Genomic DNA, 19,609 nt, shown 5'->3' with positions numbered 1-19,609 from the left:
ATATAAATTTGGAAGTTGGAGTCAGAGTAGAGATGGTACTTAAAGCTATGTCACTGGATGAGATCACCAAAAAAAAATGAGGATGGACAAAAAAAGAGAAGAGGCATTTAAGGCCTGGACCTATTAAAATGCTCTCCCAGGAGCCACATTCTATAAAGTGAAGCTTGTAACACAAGACCTCCCCTTCACTACAGCCCCTACCTCCTCCCACACACACCCAGTACATGCGTGCAGACACACACACCGCATTTAAATTTCTCCTTCCTTTATCTCTTGGTGATGTCATTCTGCTGAGTGAGAAGGAAATTCCCTTTTTTTTTTTTTTTTTGGAAATTCCCTTTTGAAGATACTGTCATTTAATAAGAAAGTAACCCACGTAAGGGAAAAAGTGCCCTGGGCACTTAGACAACAGTAGTGACCCTTACAGAGCAGAGCAATCTGACCACAGGCTCTGGTGTTATAAAGTACTCTCTTCAGATTCTAGCTCCAACCACATCAGTTGGTGTGAACTCAGGCAACTCAATCGCCTTCTCTTCCTTATTGTGTTAAATGGGAGTAACATTGGCTATGAAGGTAGCCTAGAACATAGCAAACAGTCCACTAATATTTGTGAAATAAATGAGGAATGAATGAATAAATGGTAAAATAACATATAAAAGAGCCTGACTCATAGCAGATGGTCAATATATCTGCCAAATGCTAAATGCAAGATTTGTCTTTCCCTCCTTGATTTTTCATTCTATCCCTTTCCCTTTTCTGCCAATGACACAATAGCAAACCCATGCATTTGTACAGGGCCATGCTGGTTATAAAGCTTTGCCTTCTACATTTTCTCAAATTTTGAACCTCATGGCAGCCCTAGGAGGGCAGGAAATACAATCCCCCTGTCACAGATGAGGAAACTGAGACTCAGACAGGAAATGGCCAACAAACTCCAGGAAAATTTTAAGGCAGAGACAATAACAAAAACACTGCATTCAGCCCAAGGGTGGAGCATCTGTGGTGCCAAACCAAACTTGCCTGACATCCTGTTGGGTGGGTAAGAGGGCAGGTGAAGGGAAAGACTCAGAAGTTTAGGGGAAGGGAAGGTATTTGAGGTCGTGTGAGTAGTCCATACAAAAAATGAGCATAGGGGCTTCCCTGGTGGCGCAGTGGTTGAGAGTCCGCCTGATGATGCAGGGGACGCGGGTTAGGGCCCCGGTCCGGGAAGATCCCACATGCCGCGGAGCGGCTGGGCCCGTGAGCCATGGCCGCTGAGCCTGCGCGTCCGGAGCCTGTGCTCCGCAACAGGAGAGGCCACAACAGTGAGAGGCCCGCGTACCGCAAAAAAAAAAAAAAAAAAAAAGAGCATAGATCCCTGAGCCCTATGCCCTCCCTGTCCCACACCCACCGGCCTACCCGTTCCAGTCACATGGTCACAAGGGTCACACACTTCCTGTCACCAGCTTCCAGGTCATCGGTAGGAGCAGGAGATGGACACAGGACTGGGGGATTGGGAGACTCTGGGGTGAATAGGCTATGGGAAAGGAGGGAGCATGGGGGTGTAGGCACAGATGAAATCTGGAGGCACCTGGGAGACAATAAGCAGGGAGAAGCAGGGAGTTAGAAATGGGGAAGAGTGATGGAGAACAGGGCAGACAGATGGAGGGACACAGAAGACAGAGATGCAGTGGGGGATCGGGTGGGAAGACACAGAGGCGGAAAAATCGGGAGCACTTAGAAAGGCACAGAAAGAAAGCTGGGAACAATGAATGGGAACCAGACTGAAAGCTGGGGGCACAAAGAGCCACTGAGAGCTGGGGGACGACGGGAAGGGGTTGACTCAGAAAGTGAGGCACGGGATAGAGGAGAGACGCACAGGGAAGAAAGAGGGGGAACCCAGGGTCGGAGCTGGGGTCCCTGAGGGAACACAAGTTAGAGATGAGACAAGAGCGGTCACAGGATGGGAGCTGGGGACGCTTGGGGATCAAAGGGTGGAAGCTGGGGGCATTTAGGGGTCAAAAAAGGGTTAATGGAGGACATGCCTCGGAATCGGGGAACAAGAGGGAAGCCTGCGGGACGGTCGGGATGAAGCCCAAGGAGTCTGGGGCACGGAGGTTTGGGAAAGGTGCCCCTGGCCCCGCCTTCCCCGCGCCGTCACTCACCTCGGCTTACTCAGCACTTCTACTTCCTTCTACTTCCGCAAACTGACGAGCCCCGGGCCACGTGACAAGCCGGCCACGGCTCTCCGCCAGTCACTGAAGCCTGTGCTTCGCGAGAGGAAGGCAGGGGCGGGGCTCCGCCATCTTCTATAACTGCCCAATGGAAGGGGCTCCCATGGCCGAGGGAGGCCGGGCTTTGGGCTGAGCCAATCCTCGGCGGCAGGGCGCGGCCACGTCTGTGCGGGGCGGAAGGTTCGCGTTACCGCTCCTTGGCAGACATGTTAATGGGGGGCAGGGGTCTCACCGTTCTCCGCCCTCAGCCCACTAAAACGGTCAGAGGCCTGAAGTCTGAACCTGATTTTTACGACGGCTCGTAAAGACAAAAACAAAACCAACAAAGATGTGTTAGGGCATAACAAGCAGGAACCTGCTTTGATTTTGCCGGGTACCTCCAAGCTAAGGTTGCCAGATTTAGCAAATAAAAATAAGGGATTAAATTTCTATTTCAGCTGAACAATGATTTTTTAGTATAAGCAAAAAATACTTAGTTATGGTAAAAAAAAATTATTCCTTGGTTTCTGGCAGCCCTTCCCCAAGCCGATCTCAGGAAATATTGCAGCACTTTTAGTAGAAACTTGGGCAAATGACTTGGTCTCTGTGAACTCCTCATCTGAGAGTGAGCACAGTAATACCTCATGGGGTTGTTATGATGACTAGAGATAAATTAGTCCCCCTGCCTGCACATAGTGGGATTTCAATAAATGACAGCTGTGGGACTTCCCTGGTGGTTGGTCCAGTGGTTAAGGCTCAGCGCTCCCTATGCAGGGGGCCTGGGTTGCATCCCTGATCAGGGATCTAGATCTCTCATGCTGCAACTAAGAGTTTGCATGCTGCAACTAAAGATCCCACGTGCTGCAACAAAGACTGGAGACAGCCAAATAAGTAAATAAAAATATTAAAAAATAAATGACCGTTGTTATCATTAGTAATGCTGAGAATGCGTTAAATAGAAGGGAGGAGGCTGGGTTTTAGTCACAAATCTGTTTCTGACTGAACAGATCATGTCCCCTGTCCAGCCTGCCAGGCTTGGTTGGACACATTTTCTTCCCCCTAATTATTCCCCAACCTTAGATCTAGATAAATTGTCCAAACTGCTCTCTGTTGGCATGGGAAGGGTAGTTTCTGTTTGTTATTCCTGTGAATAGAAGAATATTTCTGGGGGGCTTCCCTGGTGGCGCAGTGGTTGAGAGTCCGCCTGCCGATGCAGGGGACACGGGTTCGTGCCCCGGTCTGGGAAGATCCCACATGCCGCAGAGGGGCTAGGCCCGTGAGCCATGGCTGCTGAGCCTGCGCGTCCAGAGACTGTGCTCCGTGACGGGAGAGGCCACAACAGTGAGAGGCCCGTGTACCGCAAAAAAAAAAAAAAAAAAAAAAAAAAAAAAAGGAATATTTCTGCCTCTCTGTCGCAAGATATCAGTGCCCAGACTGGGGGCAGCCAATGTAACTGGGGCAAGATTTAGTTAAGAATCTAGTCAAGTTAATAAAACTAACCACAGTAACTACTATTTGTACAGAGCTTTGCCAGTTACAAAGTAACTTGACTTCACATCCATCATCTGGGGATTGTAGTTACTCTTGTCCATATTTTACGGGTGAAGAAACTGTTCCTTTAAACTAAGATTTGTTCAGAGTTTCAGCTTTGAGTTGAGAGAGTGGGAAGAAGACTCAGAATTCTCAGTGAAATGTATCTTGCCCTCCGCACCCCAAACAACTGAAGTTAGGGCGATGGTTATCAGGGAGCTTCCACCCACTGCTGAGCAATCTGACCTGGGAAACCTCAGAGGTTCAACAGGATGAGTCCCATTCTTCAGCAAATACTCTCCCGTATTCAAGGTGAGTCTACAAGGCAGGTTTGGCAACACAGACACACAACTGAATCTGAAATGCAGAAAAGGCCAAGGAAGAGAGATCAATCATCTGGATCAATCTTTAGAAACACTCAAAGATCCATAGAGGAAATTAATAAAATATAGTAGAAAGAAAGTAATAAATAGAAGAAAATAATACAATAGATTCAAGGCCTGATGAAGTTGAGTGCCCCTCCCTTGGGTGTTTCTGGTGAAAACTATTAAATGAGTGGGTAAAGCAAGAGATGAAGAATCCAGAGTTAGTAGGTAGCACTGAATGAGCAAGCAGTGGAAAGGGAGGGGGCAAGTAAGCATCGAGAAGGTACTCCTTTCAGTTTCTGCTGGATTTTGCTTTGGAGCAGTTCAAGTCAAAGAGCTTCTCTTGAGGGGCTGTGCTAGACCCTGCAGCTACAATCATCCCAGAGCCCAAAGTCGACCCAAGTCCCCTCCTCAAAGAGTTAGATGGAAATTAACAAACATGCTCAAGGTGAATTTTACACTTTTACCTTGTTTGATCCTCATGACAATCCTGAGAAGTAGTACGATTATCTCCACCTTATAGATGGAGAAACCAAGATTCTGTCAGGGGAAATGATTCACAGAGTCACATGTCAGTGAGAGGCAGAACCAGAATCAAGACCTGTCTTGACTTTTCTTTCCCTACACTGCAGGAGGACCTACTATGTGTCAGGCAGTGTTCTTGGTGCTGAGGAAGCCACAGCAGAGAAAAGAGACAAAATCCTTGCCCTCACAGTGTTCACAGTCCTGTTGGGAAAGACAGACAATAATCAAGACAGAGAGGTCAGACATAGAGTGTGTTTTGCTAAAGTCTTTGGGTGAAGTGTCATGATATTACCATCTTACTTTCCAAAAACCTAGTGTGTTGAATCTGGGGTTGTGTACATGAGTGCCTTTGTACTCATTCTTCCATTTTCTGTGTGTTTGAACATTTTTATAATTAAAAAGTTGGGAAAAAATACAGTGTGTTAGAAGGTGATAAATGCTATGGGGTAAAAGCAGGGAGGGGAGATGGGAGGATTGCAGCTTTAAAAGAGTGGCCCAAGGGCTTCCCTGGTGGCGCAGTGGTTGAGAGTCCGCCTGCTGATGCAGGGGACACGGGTTCGTGCCCCGGTCCGGGAAGATCCCACATGCCATGGAGTGGCTGGGCCCGTGAGCCATGGCCGCTGAGCCTGCGCGTCCCGAGCCTGTGCTCCGCAATGGGAGAAGCCACAACGGTGAGAGGCCCGCGTACTGCAAAAAAAAAAAAAAAAAAAAAAAGAGTGGCCCGGGGGACTTCCCTGATGCTCCAGTGAGTAGGACTCCACGCTCCCAATGTAGGGGGCCCAGGTTCCATCCCTGGTCTGGGAACTAGATCCTGCATGCATGCCACAGTGAAGAGTCCACATGCCACAACTAAAGATCCCACGTGCTGCAACAAAGACCCGGCACAGCCAAAATAAAATTAAAAAAAAAAAAAAGTGTGGTCAAGGAAGGCCTGATTGAGAAGGGAGACTTTTTTTTTTTAACATCTTTATTGGAGTATAATTGCTTTCCAATGGTGTGTGAGTTTCTGCTTTATAACAAAATGAATCAGCTATACATATACATATATCCCCATATCTCCTTGAGAAGGGAGACATTCAAATAAAAACCTGAGGGAGACGAGGGAGCCAGCCCTGTGATAACCCAGGAAAGTGTTCCAAATGGAAGGAACAGCAAGAGCAAAGGCCCTGAGACAGGAGTCTCCTTGGTTTGTTTCAAGAAAAACAAAGAGGCTATTAAGCCTGGAGTAGAGTGAGAGGGAGTGTAGTTGGCAATGAGGCTGAAGGGAAATCAGCGCCTGTAGGACACTGTGGACAATTTTTAAACTTTAGCTTTCACTCTGAGGGAAATGAGGAGCCACGGGGAGTTTTTGAACACAGGAGTGGCCTGTCAGACTTACTTTTTTTTTTTTTTTTTTTTTTTTTTTTTGCGGTACGCGGGCCTCTCACTGCCATGGCCTCTCCCGTTGCGGAGCACAGGCTCAGGATGCGCAGGCTCAGCGGCCTTGGCTCACGGGCCCAGCCGCTCCACGGCATGCGGGATCTTCCCGGACTGGGGCACGAACCCGTGTCCCCTGCATCGGCAGGCAGACTCCCAACCACTGCCACCAGGGAAGCCCCAGACTTACATTTTAACAAACTGTGTCTGTTCTGTAGGAATAGACTGTAAGGGCAAGGCAAAGGCTGGGAGACCAGTGAGAAGGCTCTTGCAGCAACCCAGGTGAGAGACGATAGTGTGACCACCATCCCATTTAATCATCACAACTGTAGAATCATTACAATCGGGATTTGTATTATGATAAAATGTGTAAGGTACAGAGGGCTTTGTGAGAAGGCATGGTTGAACTCTGTCTTCTGGGAAGATTTGTGAGATGACTCTTGAACAGGGGTGGGCAAACTATCCCACCTGCCACCTGTTCCTGGAAATAAAATTTTATTGGAACACAGCACCATCCGTTTATGTATGAATATGCTTTCTACAGTGGCAGAGTTGAGTTATCATGACAGAAACTGTATGGCCCACAAAGCCTGAATTATTTCTATTTGGACCTTTACAGAAAAAAAAAATTATCAACCCTTGATCTTAAGTTGGGTTTCAAAGGTTGAATGGGAGTTTGCCAGCTGGATTAGGAAAGTAAGAAAGCCAGGTGGAAAGAGCCATATGGGCAAAGGTCAACATCATGAGATTGTGTGGATTGTTTGGGGAACGGCAAGAGGCCAAGTGTAGCTGGAACCTGGTATGTGAGCAGGTGAATGGGCAGGTGAGCCCCAGAGGCAAGGCACAAAGAGTCACGAGTGCCAGGCTGAGGATGAGGACCTTGCCCTGTGGGCAATGGGAGCCCCGGAATGGTTACAGGCAGGGAAGTGACTAGAAAAAAAAATCATTCTGCTGCAGTGGAAGAGGTGACTGGAGGGCACAGAGGCCACGAGGCAGCTGTGTAATGATTACAATAATGAGGTGGCTCTGATTTGAGGAGGGGGCCATGGGGGCTTGTGCCTTCCTCAGGGAGGAAACGAGTGCAGGTGACCTTGAGCTGTGAGGCTGCGGCCACGTGTGCTCCCAGTCTAAGGGGGACGGCCAGTCCTGACCAATAAAGGCAGGATTTCCCCAGTTGGGGGTCCCTCAGCCCAGCTCAGGGGCTCACAGGACAGACTGTGGGCTGAGGGGAGGCTGGTTCTCAGGGCCAGGGGGCCAGGGAAGCTTGGCCAAGAAGCTGGCCCGAGCCTGGGTCCTGAATGATGGGGAGGGTCTGGAGAGGCTGCTGAGCAGACGGCATTTCAGACAAAGATTCAGGCCATGTGCTGGTGATCATGCAGGATATGGCTTCTCAGGACGAGGTCCAACGGGGGGTTCATGAGGGTCAGAGTGTGCAAAGCCTTCATCCCTTTCTTCTTTCTCCTGGGCTTCTCATCCTCACTTAAGCTTCTTCAGTCAGCAATTACGATTTATTCCCCCCTGCGCCGTGCAGCATGTGGGATCTTCCCCGACCAGGGATTGAACCCGTGTCCCCTGCAGTGGAAGCACAGAGTCTTAACCACTGTACCACCAGGGAAGTCCTCAGCCAGCAATTATGAAGTGCCTACTACTGTCTGCATGGCCTCACTCCTGGTGGTGTGGGGTCACACAAAAGATATCCATTCCTGTCCTTAAAATTCACAGTTGAATACAAAGTTGCCTCAAATACAGAGATAATTGTTTGTTGTGAAAAAGCACTGGAATAAAGGCAAATACTGTCTTCCGGAAGAAATCACGAAATGATAGCGGATGATGTTCCAGACTCTGTCAGGCAGGATAGGCTAGGGAACACTGCAGTAACGAACAACCCCACAGTTTCGTTGGCTTAACAGGAGTTAACATCTTTGTTCACACTGTACGTCTGATGTGGGAGGGGTGGTGGGCGGGGCGTTCTGTTTATCAAAGTCACTCGGGAACCCAGGCTGAGGGGGCCTCTGCTCTACACGGGGCTGGGGATGCGGTGAATCAGACCCTGGGTCTTAAAACTGCCACTCAGAAGTGACACCTGAGTCTTTTGCTCACATTTCACTGGCCGAAGCGCATCACATGGCCATACCCAACCTCAAGTGAGCTGGGAAATGTAGTCCTGCCAGGCGGCCAGAAGAAGAGGAACCAGGATAGTTGCAAATATCCCAAATAACTACACTGATTGACAAGGCAATGAGGTTCTGTTTTTGTTTGTGATGACAGAAACCTCCCTGCTTAATCAACTGTAAATCATATTCCCAGTCTTCAGCCTAAAGTTTTCTAAAATGTATATAAATTAATTTAATATGGCAATACCACCATAATTTTAGAGCTTTCTGGAAGAGAGGACTGAGTAAGAGGGATAGGGTTCTATGGGAATAAGAAGAAAGAGACCAGAATGAGTCAGCACTCTCTTGATGGTAAGCCACAGAAACCCGACTCAAATTAGCACAGGCAAACAGGCAAAAAGACTGGAAAGTAACCAGAGAACCTCCCAGAATCCAAGAAAGAGGTGACCAGCCAAATGCTGGAGGGACCTCACGGCGAGCCTTAAACAGGCCCTCCACGGCCTCTGTCTTTCAGCACATCCATCTCACTCTCTTCTCTGGCTTCTTCTGCCCGGGAGTGAGGAACGTAGCCCCCACACCACCTACAGCTCTCAGCACTGGAAATGGACTGAGTTTCTTCCCTTAGTTCCTGGAAACGACTCTCATTGAGTCAGCTTGGGCTGTGTGCCCACCCCCGAGCCCATCAGCTCTGGCAGCTCCCACTCTAGCTGGGCATGCGTAGAGTTATCAGGAGAAAAGAGGGTGCTGGGCACACAGCATCCTACAGAGGCCCTTTCAGCCCTCAAGGAGGTGATTCCAGGATAGAGAAGACCACCAGAGGCCAAGAGCAGAGAGGGGGTCTGAAGCCTTGGGTGATGACAGGGGCCAGGCACAGTGAGTGAGGTGGCAGGGAGAGGAGGTGAGGTCCCGAAGGAAGAACATGGGCAGAACCCACTGGACAACCATGCGTGTTTGAATTATCCTGGATGATCTACATTCTGTGCTGGTGGTCCTCGTTTATGTCCCAGGGGCTCCCAAAACTCTGCTGTAAATCACACGTTTGTGAGCAGGCTGAATCGAATAGTCTCTGGGACACAATAGTCATCAAGGGGAATGGCAGGGACTCCCTGAGGATTCTGCCTTTGGTGGTCAGGCAGGGCACAGCGGACAGCCAGCGAGTGGACACAGCCTCCACTATCAGGGCAGAAGCACCTTTTAGGAAATTAACCATACCCTCTCCCTCCCTCCCTCCCTCCCTCCCCTGCCCAGCCTGCCCTACTGCTCCAGCCTAGGACAGGCCCAGTCCCAGCGGAGCAAGGGCAACTCCTCCATTCATCCAGCAAATAGTTACTGTGCCACAACTGCATGATGGCTGGGGCTAGGCACTGGGGACACAACAATGAAAAGATGCAGTTCTAGTCCTTAAAGAACCTGTGGATTAAGAGGAGAAGACAGCCACAAAAACACAAAACACGAACTCGGAGGGAAAAGTGCCATCGTGCAGGGGACCATCCCTGCTCCTGTGAGGGCAGGAGCCTGGGTCCGCCCGGGGGTTATTCGGGAAGCTCATTGAAGAACGTGACCTGCGCGCTGGGTATTGAAGGACAAGCTGCAACTGGGGAGGGTGTTTCGGTCGAGGGGTCTACAAGAGCCAAAGCGTGGCTGTATGGAAGAGCCCGGAGGGAGGGGTGAGAGCTGGGCCGTCAGAGGAGGCAGAGGCCAGACCTAGAAGGTCTGTGGAGAGAGTCTCAACTTTGTTCTGAAGGCAATGGGGAGCCATGGAAGTTTCTGAGCCCAGGAGTGTCCGGGTCCAATTTAGGTTTTAGAAATCTCTCTCTACTTTCCCCCTGGAGGCTGGATTAGAAGGTGCTGGAGGCAGGGAGACCAGGCAGGAGGTCGTTGCCATGTCCAGGAGGAGAGATGCTGTGATTTGAACGGAGACCATGGCTGAGCGAAGAGAGCGAGCATGGAGGGAAGCTGAGGAGACCACGGGGACTTGATGACAGGTTAGCTGTGGGACTGAGGGACGGCGGTGAGGCAAGGATGGTGGCCTGGTTTCTCTCTAGGGTGATTGATTGGAAGGTGGTATCACCAACCCATCTGAGAAATGTGTGGGGCGTGGGGGTGCAGGCTGGGAGGGTAACACTGAGTGGCGCTGTGACTGTGGTGGGTTGGACATACCGGGAGAGGGGGGTGGGGGGTGGGGGTGGAGGGTGGAGGGATGGGGGGAGGGCAGGGGGAAATCCACATCTACTGTGTAGCTGTTTAAGAAGATCTGGTCCCTGAGACACAGAGGCGAGCAGGTGAGAGATTAGGGAGTCATCAGCATCAGATGCCGCCTGGACTCTCGAGGGGGAATAAGATTCCCCTGGGAGAAGAGACGCGGGCAAAGGCGGGAGCCCTGAGCATCACTGATCACTGAGAGGTCAAGAGGAACCAGAGACGGAGACTGAAAAAGGAGGAGAGAAACCCATGCCTTGGAACCCAGGGGCCAGAGTGTATCAAAAGGAGGAGGGGAGGGAGCAACAAGGTCCAGGGCTGTCAAAGGACAAGACAGATTAGGACGGAACATGGACCCCGGATTTAGCAACAGAGAGGTCACGTGGACCTCAGCAAGAGTCCCTTCAGAGGACTGTGGGGACCGGAGTGAGGCTGGGAGGGGAGGGGGCAGGGAGGGCTCAGAGGCAGTGAGTGGAGACTACTCGAGCGTCTGGCCATAAAAGGGAAGAAAACGCAAAGGTGGGGTGGGTGGAGGAATGAAATGTAGGGGGGTGGGTGTTACAGATGGCAGCCGCTTGGGGAAATTTCAGGGCTGAGAGGACAGGAGCCGGAGGGTGAGTCTGAGGGTCCAGGAAAGAAGAGAGGGAGGTAACTTTGGGGCCGGAGGAGGGACAGCTTGTGCCGGGACTGAGAGGGAGGGGATGAACAGTGCAGGGAGCTGAGGCCGGGCCTCGCAGGTGGGGGTGAGGACGAGGCCAGCGAGAATGGGGGTTGAAGAAAGGAGGCGGTCATCAGGGACCCCGAGTGCCTGGCTGTGACTGGAGGATGACTTTGCAGTTGAGTCTGTGGGTGTCGTGTTCATGGTGGTAGTTTCTCTGCGAAGCCCAGAGCAGCTGGGGGAGCAGAAGGGCAGCAGACAAACGAGGTACCCAAGGTTATGGGTTTACAGGCTCGGGGCACGGAAAGGACTCAGACTAGGAGTGGCAGATTTCCAAGTATACTGAAGCTGTCAGGAGGAAAAAGTTTTTAGAGGGAAAATATGATGGAGGGGTGGGAGAAAAAAGGGCATCTGTACAGTTCTAAGTCTCAGGGCCCTGAAGTGTCAGTTTGCAGAGTACATGAATAGACAATTCACGGAGAAGAAACTCAACTGATGAACAAAAGTATGGGAATGTATCCAAGCCTATTCATATTCAGAGAAATGTAAATTTAAACAAGACAATGTTATTTGCCTAGAAAATTAGCAGAACTTAAAAAATAGGAACAGGGACCTCCCCTTGGTCCGTGCTTCCATTGCAGGGGGCATGGGTTCTATCCCTGGTAGAGAACTAAGATCCCACAGGCCATGCGGTGTGGCCATAAAAAAAAAAAAAAAAAAAAAAGGGAACATCCAAGCCTGGTGAAGTGGCAGTGAAACGCTCATATTCACACAGAGGTCGTGAGGGCCTTTATTCACTGGGGTGTCCTGAGCAAATGGCATTGCCTCTCCGAGCCTCAGTTTCCTCATTTGCACAGTGGGGACAAGAAAGACACTCATCTCACAGCGTTTTGTGAGACAAAAGGTTTACAAAGGAAGTGTCTTATAAACGGGACAACAGTAGTTACTATGATTGTCTGGATTTGTTCAAACTCATTTTTCTCCCTGCTGGACAATCTCTAGCCCAGACCCAGGACCCTTGCAGACAGCAGCCCAGTGCAGGGACACCCTTTGCCAGCCCCTCCCTAGCTTGCCTTATGATTTAAAAGTAGGAAGGAAGAAGAGGGGGAGGAGGGTACAGGATTCCGCCACAGGAGGAATGGCCCACGTGACAGGGGACATCTCTCCAACAAAGCCCATGGTTATGCCTGTCCCTGGGCAGTGGGAGAGAGCATGGCCCTTGAGTCAGGTCACCTGAGTTCAAGTCCTCCTCTGCTGGGGACTAGCTGTGTGATATTGGGCAAGTTTCCTCACCTCTTAGAGTCTCAATTTCCTCACCTGCAACATCTAACTCCTAAGATGTGGGAAGGGCATCGGGCACAGCACACCCAGCAACAGGAGGGTAACCCCCTGGACAGTTAGTGAACCCATAAATCAGTCAGAACCTCAGCTTGCCTTATTTATCTACTTTTTTTTTTTTTTGCGGTACGCGGGCCTCCCACCGCCGTGACCTCCCCTGACACGGAGCACAGGCTCCGGACGCGCAGGCTCAGCGGCCATGGCTCATGGGCCCAGCCGCTCCGCGGCATGTGGGATCCTCCCGGACCGGGGCACGAACCCGTGTCCCCTGCATCGGCAGGTGGACTCTCAACCACTGCGCCACCAGGGAAGCCCTATTTATTTACTTTTTATTATATAGCATTTGATTTTTTAAAAACTTTACCTTCATAGAATACATTTTCACATTAGAGATTCCCACAGTGGGAAAAAAACAACTTACTACTTATAATTTTATATTTGTGGACAGATTATTTTAGGACCAGTAAAACAAACACATTTGAGGATTAAGTCTCAGTTTAGAATCTGTAACAATTTGAAACATCTATAAAGGGACCTCTTCCCTACATGGAACTTCTCTATATTCAGAAACTCTCCAGGCTCTTCTTCCTAGGATTTAGAAATCAGTAATGTGAAATATCAGCATTTCTAATTTTCAAATTTCCCTAGGACACATAACCATTGGTAACTGGTATCAACTGAACAGAGAGGGGATGTTTGCAAAAGCTAAACACTGCCTAATTTTCTGCAAAGTCTTTACTTACGAAATAACAGTCTTTCCCTTTCTCCATCATCCTAGGACAAATATAGATGCTTGATCGGATATTGAGAGTAATAAAGCTGAATTCCCTCTAAGAGTTTGGTAAATTAAAAGGCAAAAGCTCATATATAATGTTTAGTTATACTGTGAGTCTTGTGAGAAGCTGAGAGACACCCCATTAACTCCCCAGCATACAGAACTCAGTCTGACAGCTTTTTGGATACAAATCTTCTCACATCTTTCCTCAAAGATTACATTCTAAAAATAACCAGGTGGGGACTTCCCTGGTGGTCCAGTGGTTAAGAATCCGCTTTCCAGTGCAGGGGATCCCACATGCCGTGGGACAACTAAGCCCTTGCACCACAACTATTGATCCCGCACGCCACAACTAGAGAGAAGCCCGCGCACCGTAAGGAAAGATCCCGCGTGCACAACTAAGACCCGACGCAGCCAAAAAATAAATTCATTAAATATTTAAAAAATTAAAAAATTTAAAAAAATAACCAGGTGATTAGGAGAAGAGGTTTGTCTCACCAGCGGACTTATCTGTTATTTCCTTGTTATTGTGAGTTGAATGGCATGACGGAGCAAAGGCGAGCTGGTCTACAATCAATTCTCAAGGTATTATGTCTAAAGGGTCAGAGCTTCCACAGCATAGCCACAGCTTTGCAGATGCCCGCATCATGACAGTTGAAATAACAAAGCCCACCCAGCAAAGGTGAAAGCCGAGGGCACCAAAAGGCCTGCCTTGACAGCTTTCTGCCATGCATCCCCTCGAACATACAGCTGGTCCAATGCCCCGGTGACTATGAAGAGTGAGGGCTGCCACAAGGAAGTAGTGCATCGCAGAGCAAGGATTCAAATAAGCAGCTGGGGGACTTCCCTGGTGGTCCAGTGGGTAAGACTCTGCTCTCCCAATGCAGGGGGTCCAGGTTCGATCCCTGGTCCGGGAACTAGATCCCACATACATGCCGCAACTAAGAGTTCGCATGCCGCAACTAAGGAGCCCGCCTGCCGCACCTAAGACCCAGTGCAACCAAATAAATAAATATTAAAAACAAACCAAACAAACAAAACACAAATAAGCAGCTGGAAGTAGGCCCAGGAGCAAAACACTGACAATCGTCTCACCAATCCAGTGGAGAGATGCAGCCTTGGAAGCAGAATGGTGGTTGGGTGACAGGTGAATGTGCTGTATTCCACACCATCCTGAGGTAGGTCGGTCCTGGAGAAATGCTGAGACCTGAGCCAGTCTGACCACTGGGATTTAGAGGAACAGAGCTCGCCCTCCTCTGGCACCGCAGAGGACACTCAGCCTCCAGAGAGTCCCCATGTCGCTCCTGAAGGCTCAAGGTCATCCCCAGAACATCAGCTTTAAAATGAGGATGATCGTTTCTGCCCCACCATTCCGCCTCACTGGGGAGGGCTATGGTAAGAAGGAAAAGTTGATAAGCTGTGACAAAGCGAAAGAGAGGCATGGACATATATACAGTACCAAACGTAAGGTAGATAGATAGTGGGAAGCAGCCGCATAGCACAGGGAGATCAGCTCGGTGCTTTGTGACCACCTGGAGGGGTGGGGTAGGGAGGGTGGGAGGGAGGGAGACGCAAGAGGGAAGGGATGTGGGAACAGATGTATATGTATGACTGATTCACTTTGTTATAAAGCAGAAACTAATAAAAAAAATTTTTTTAAGTAAAAAAAAAAAAAAGAAGGAAAAGTTGAATTTATAAAGATATTGAAATGTGATAAAAAGTACAGATAATTTTTGTTTCGGATGATTGGTTTGTTTAGCAGTGGGAGAAAAGGTACACTATGGGAAAATATATACTATGCAAACAGGTTTAGGCATTTAGCACTGTGCTTGGCTCAAAGGAAGCATCTCATAAATGTAATAGGAATAAGTATAGTCAGAAGTAATAAGCAGTAAGAAGAAACTGACATGGGCCATGCGGTGGGTGGAAGAACTGGGACAAGATAAGGGGCCTGAAGGTGCCAAAAGGGATGCCTCTGATTATCACTCCCACCTAGTAGAGGGCCCTGCAGGAAATGTGGGACCGGGCTCAGCTGATGGAGCTGCCCTGCAGAGCGGAGCAGGGAAGGCCCCAGAGTCCAGGGACAGGCATTCATGGGGGCCTGGAAATCAAATCTCAGGGCAGGAAGGGCCTCCAGAGAACAATCAACAGGGGAACCTTGAAGCCAACCCTGGTCTCCTCCATAGCAGCTCAGATTCTAGCTGTTTGATGAGGAGGGACATTCTGCAGAGTCAACTTTCATGTGAAGAAAGTTTACTGTGGTTTGAGATTGTTTAAAAACCACTGCCCTAATTCTACACTCTCACTCTGCAGGTGGAAAACTGAGGCTCGGAGCAAGGAATGCCCCACTCTGGGGTCAGCCAGGGGTGCGATCTGAGCTGCAGATCCTGGCTTGGGTCAAGCCTGGTTACTGAGCTGCTACTATTGGGCAAGGTGCCTACTGTGCACCAGGGTCCCACAGGGACCTGCTTGGGTGCTGTTTGGTGTTTTGGACCCTCAAGCAGGTGAACAGGGACTAGCTGGGCCGGTTAGAGGTCTGCTGGGCTGCGCTGGCAGAGGGTGGCTCTATCCCTAGAAACTGGCAACAAGGCCACTCCCTGTTGACAGGAGGTGGGGTCTCTGGGCAGGGTGAGGTCTTCACTGGCTTCGAGTCACTTACCTGGGGAAGACGCAGGTTCTCAGAGGGAGTGTCCTAGGGGACTCCAGAGGACTCATCTCTCTCTAACCCAATATTTATTCATCTCATTCCATACGAGGCACTGTGCCCAATGCTTCTAAGTGTGAATCCAAGAAATTGTTTCACAATCTATGAAGCAGGCGTTATTAGTAAACCCAGTTTACAAAGGAGGCGGGGAGAGGTTAAGTCACTCGGCTGGTGGTGGGTGAGGCTGGGATTTGAGCCCACAGGCTAACTTGAGAGTCCCTACTTAATTTTTCTTTTTTTTTGGGCCGGGCCGAGTGGCTTGCAGGATCTTAGATCCCACACCAGGGATTGAACTCAGGCCCTTGGTAGTGAAACCTTGGAGTCCTAACCACTGAACCGCCAGGGAATTCCTGAGAGCCCCTACCTTAAACTAACAAACAGGGACTTTCCTGGTGGTCCAGTCGTTAGGACTCCACATTTCCACTGCAGGTGGCACAGGTTCGATAGGGGAACTAAGATCCCACATGCCACGTGGCACGGCCAAAAAAAGAAAAAAAGAACCAACCAGAAACCCACTTCTTTATTAAACCAAAGATTGCAGGAATGATAGAGAATTTCTATATGCGCTTCACCCAGATTCCCCAATTGTAAATATTTTATCACATTTTCTCAATAATCCGCTCTCTCTCAATCTCGTTTTGAACCATTTGAGAGTAAATTGCAGATAGATGCCCCTTACCTCTAAGCACTTCAGTGTGTGTTACCTAAAATCAAGGACATTCTCTACCATGACCATAGGAAAATGATCAAAATCAGGAAATTAACATCGATACGATACTATTATCTAGGCTTCAGACGTTATTCAGATTTTACCAATTATCTTAATAACGTCCTTCACGACAAAAGAAAATTCTGGATCACACGTCGCATTCAATCATCTCCTTTGGCTCCTTTAATCTGGAACAGTTCCCCTTTCTTTATCTTTCATGATCCTGTCATTTTTTCTAAGCATACAGTTCCAGTTATCTTATAGAACTTCTCTCAGTTTAGGTTTGTCCGATGTTTCCTCACGAGGAGAGTGAGTGTATGCATTTGTGGCAGGAACACCACAGAAGTGATGCTGTCGCCTTCTCCATGAATCATTTAGGAGCTACACATGTCAATTTGTCCCATTCCTGGTGATATTAACTTTGGTCACTTAGTGAAGGTGGTACCTGCCACGTTTCTCTGCTGTAAAGTTATGAGCATTCTATTTGTAATTAATAATTGTCCATGGAGAAATACTTTGGACCCCTGTAATATCATGTTCCTCATCAAACTTTTGTGTCCACTGGTGATTCTTTGAGGAATCTATCATTACTTTGTGGTCTTAATTGTCATTTTCTAATTCTGTCCTTCTTTTTACTTGAAGGAGGGGTTTTCTCATTTATTTATTCGTATCAGTTTGGATTCCTCTCTTATTCAGTAGGTTATAATCCATGGTTACTGTTACTTCTTTTGATGTTCAAAGTGTCTCAGATTTGGCCATTAGGAACCTCCTTCAAGCCAGAGAGCTCCCACTTTTAAATATGACATTGCACCATGTCCCTTGACCTTGACCAGAAAGGGAGACACATCCGCGGGGAGCAGTCCCTGCTGGGTGGATACTGAAGCGCTGACCCCCTAATGCAGGCAGGCAGGGGATGGGAGAGGGTTTAGGCAGCCTGGTGTCCAGGGGTGTTGTGCAGACCTACTGGGGATTCATTCACTAGTTGAGCACCTACTATGGCCTCAGCTTTTGAAAAGCTCATTGAAAATGGGGGGTAAAGAAAACAATCGCAATTGTGCAGTTTCTAAAACTGAGAACTTTTTACCCCAAGAGGTAACATGAGTGGCTCTCCTTGATATGTAAATATAAGGTAAGGGGAATTGTTTGAGTGCCAGACATAACTGCTGCAATATTTGGTCACTTGGGAAGCTAGTGGGCCAATCTGCATATGAAACCCCAAGGCCTTTGGGAGGTAAGGGATAGATGTCACAATCCCAGGTGGACAAAGGCCCAGAGGCAAGGAAGCATAGCAAGGGATCTGAAATCAAATTACACTACATCAAAGGAAGAGGGAGACTTGCTGGTGACCAGGGCTCCACATAAAGACCTCCTAGTTGGGGAGGTCCTATGCCCTACTCAGTAAGATAAGGTAGGTGCTGTGATGTCAGTTTCAAAAAAAAAAAAAAAAAAAAAGACAAGGTTCTTGGAGTGACAGCAGGCATTTCAGGCAATGGAAACACCATGAGCAAAGAAAAGAAGGAACTGGGACACTCTCCCGTTTTGCCCCCAAAACCGCCTCTTTTGGGTGGAGCTCCAGGCCCTGAATACATCCCCACATTTATGCTGGGCCCCACCCAGTTGGACAGAGCCCCAAACGTCTGGATCAGGAATTAGTTAGGTCTGGATTCAAACTCAAGTTCTTATACTTCCTGGCTGGGTGACTTTGGAAAGTCACTTTACCTCTCTGAGACTTCACTCATTTATTTCTTCAACATGTGTTTATTGAGGGCTTACTATGTACAGAGCACTGCTCTAGGTACAGGACGTGAAGTGGTCAGCAAGATAGACAAGGTTCTACCTTCATGGAACTTACATTCTGGTTGAAGACAGACACTGAATAATAAGCAAATACATAAGCAAGATAATACCCTATGGGAATATTAAGGTAGTATAAAAACGAATTTCAGAGGTGGGGGCTCCTTCAGCCAGGGCTGTTAGGAAAGACCTCTCTGAGGCAGGGACATCTGAGCTGACCTGAAAGATGAGAAAGAGCCAGGCAGTGAACAGAAGAGGAAACAGCAAGTGCAAAGGACCTGTGGCAGGAATGAGCTTGGTGTGTTTGAGGAACAGTAAGAAGGGCAGTGTGGCTGAAGAGTAGTGGTGAGGGGAGAGAGACGGGAGGTGAGGCTGCAGCGCTGGGTAGAGGCCAGATGGCTTAGGGCCCTGTATGCCAAAGAGAGGAGTACAGTTTATATTCTAAGTGCAAAGGGAAACCTTTGAGGGCGTTAAGCCAGAGGGTGGGAGAGTGTGAAACAATCTGATCTTTGTTTCGAGAAGAATATTGGTGTGCGAAGAAAGCCTTTAGGGGCAAAGTGAGGAAGTTATCAGGAGCCCTCGGCCATTGTCCAGGTGAGTTGATGGTCCCTGGATCAGGTGGTAGGACTGCCGGTGGCCAGAAGTGGTCAGATGCAGGGTAGTGTTGGAGGTGGAGCCAGCCTGACTCATGAAGTGAAGAGGAAGGAGAGAGGGATGGAGCAAGGCTCCTAGGTCTGGGCTTGAACAGCTGATGTGGGAGAGACTGGAGGTGTGGGTTGCTGAGGTAGGGTTAATGCTCAGAAGTTGGATTTTGGCCGTGCAGGGTATGCAGGCCCCATCTGGTACCCACGTGGAGGCGTTGAGTGGGCAGTTGGATACAGTCTGAAACTCAGAGAAGCTGTTCGCTCTGGAAATACAAATTTGGAGCTCCTGAGCCTATAGATGGCATTTAAAACCACGAAACTAGATGAGATCATCAAGGCAGAGGGTGTAGGTCGAAAGGAGGAGGCCCAGAGCTGTCGACTGTAAAATGAGACAAATGACACCTTCATCCGAGCGGCTTTAGTGAGGTGTCACGTGAACGCCCCTAGCCGCGCTCTAACTGGGATTGAAAATTCCGGGGGCGGGGCCTGGATGTGGGCGGGGCCTTCCGGGGCGGAGTTGGCCGGGGGCGGGGCTGAGGAGCTGGGAGGACGCTGCGGGGCCGGGGGGCGGCCGGGTAGGTGACGTCACCGCATGACTGAGTTTTTATGAATGAAAGGAATCCTGTGAGTGAGTAATTCCGGGAAG

General features: G+C 49.1%; 1 protein-coding gene and 1 pseudogene across 10 annotated transcripts in view; both read right to left on the bottom strand.

Annotated features, from left to right (window-relative positions):
- PLA2G6 (phospholipase A2 group VI) overlaps positions 1 to 2,227 on the bottom strand; it is a 52,665-nt gene extending 50,438 nt beyond the window's left edge. For 5 of the 10 annotated variants that reach the window (XM_060112582.1, XM_060112581.1, XM_060112577.1 and 2 more), the window contains exon 1: positions 1,399 to 2,114. The gene's annotated coding sequence lies outside the window, so the exon portion shown is untranslated. Of the gene's footprint in view, positions 1 to 1,390; positions 2,115 to 2,144 lie in introns of those variants that run through there. The other 5 variants (XM_060112572.1, XM_060112574.1, XM_060112580.1 and 2 more) reach the window with 5 other exon arrangements.
- Positions 2,228 to 13,714: 11,487 nt separating this feature from the next.
- On the bottom strand, positions 13,715 to 14,409 carry LOC132499079 (succinate dehydrogenase [ubiquinone] cytochrome b small subunit, mitochondrial-like; annotated as a pseudogene).
- Positions 14,410 to 19,609: the final 5,200 nt, after the last annotated feature.

This window comes from Mesoplodon densirostris, chromosome 11, assembly GCF_025265405.1.
Source record: "Mesoplodon densirostris isolate mMesDen1 chromosome 11, mMesDen1 primary haplotype, whole genome shotgun sequence".
Classification (NCBI taxonomy): domain Eukaryota; kingdom Metazoa; phylum Chordata; class Mammalia; order Artiodactyla; family Ziphiidae; genus Mesoplodon; species Mesoplodon densirostris.
The sequence above is the reverse complement of the archived record's forward strand: the minus strand, read 5'-3'. Positions and strand labels throughout refer to the sequence as shown.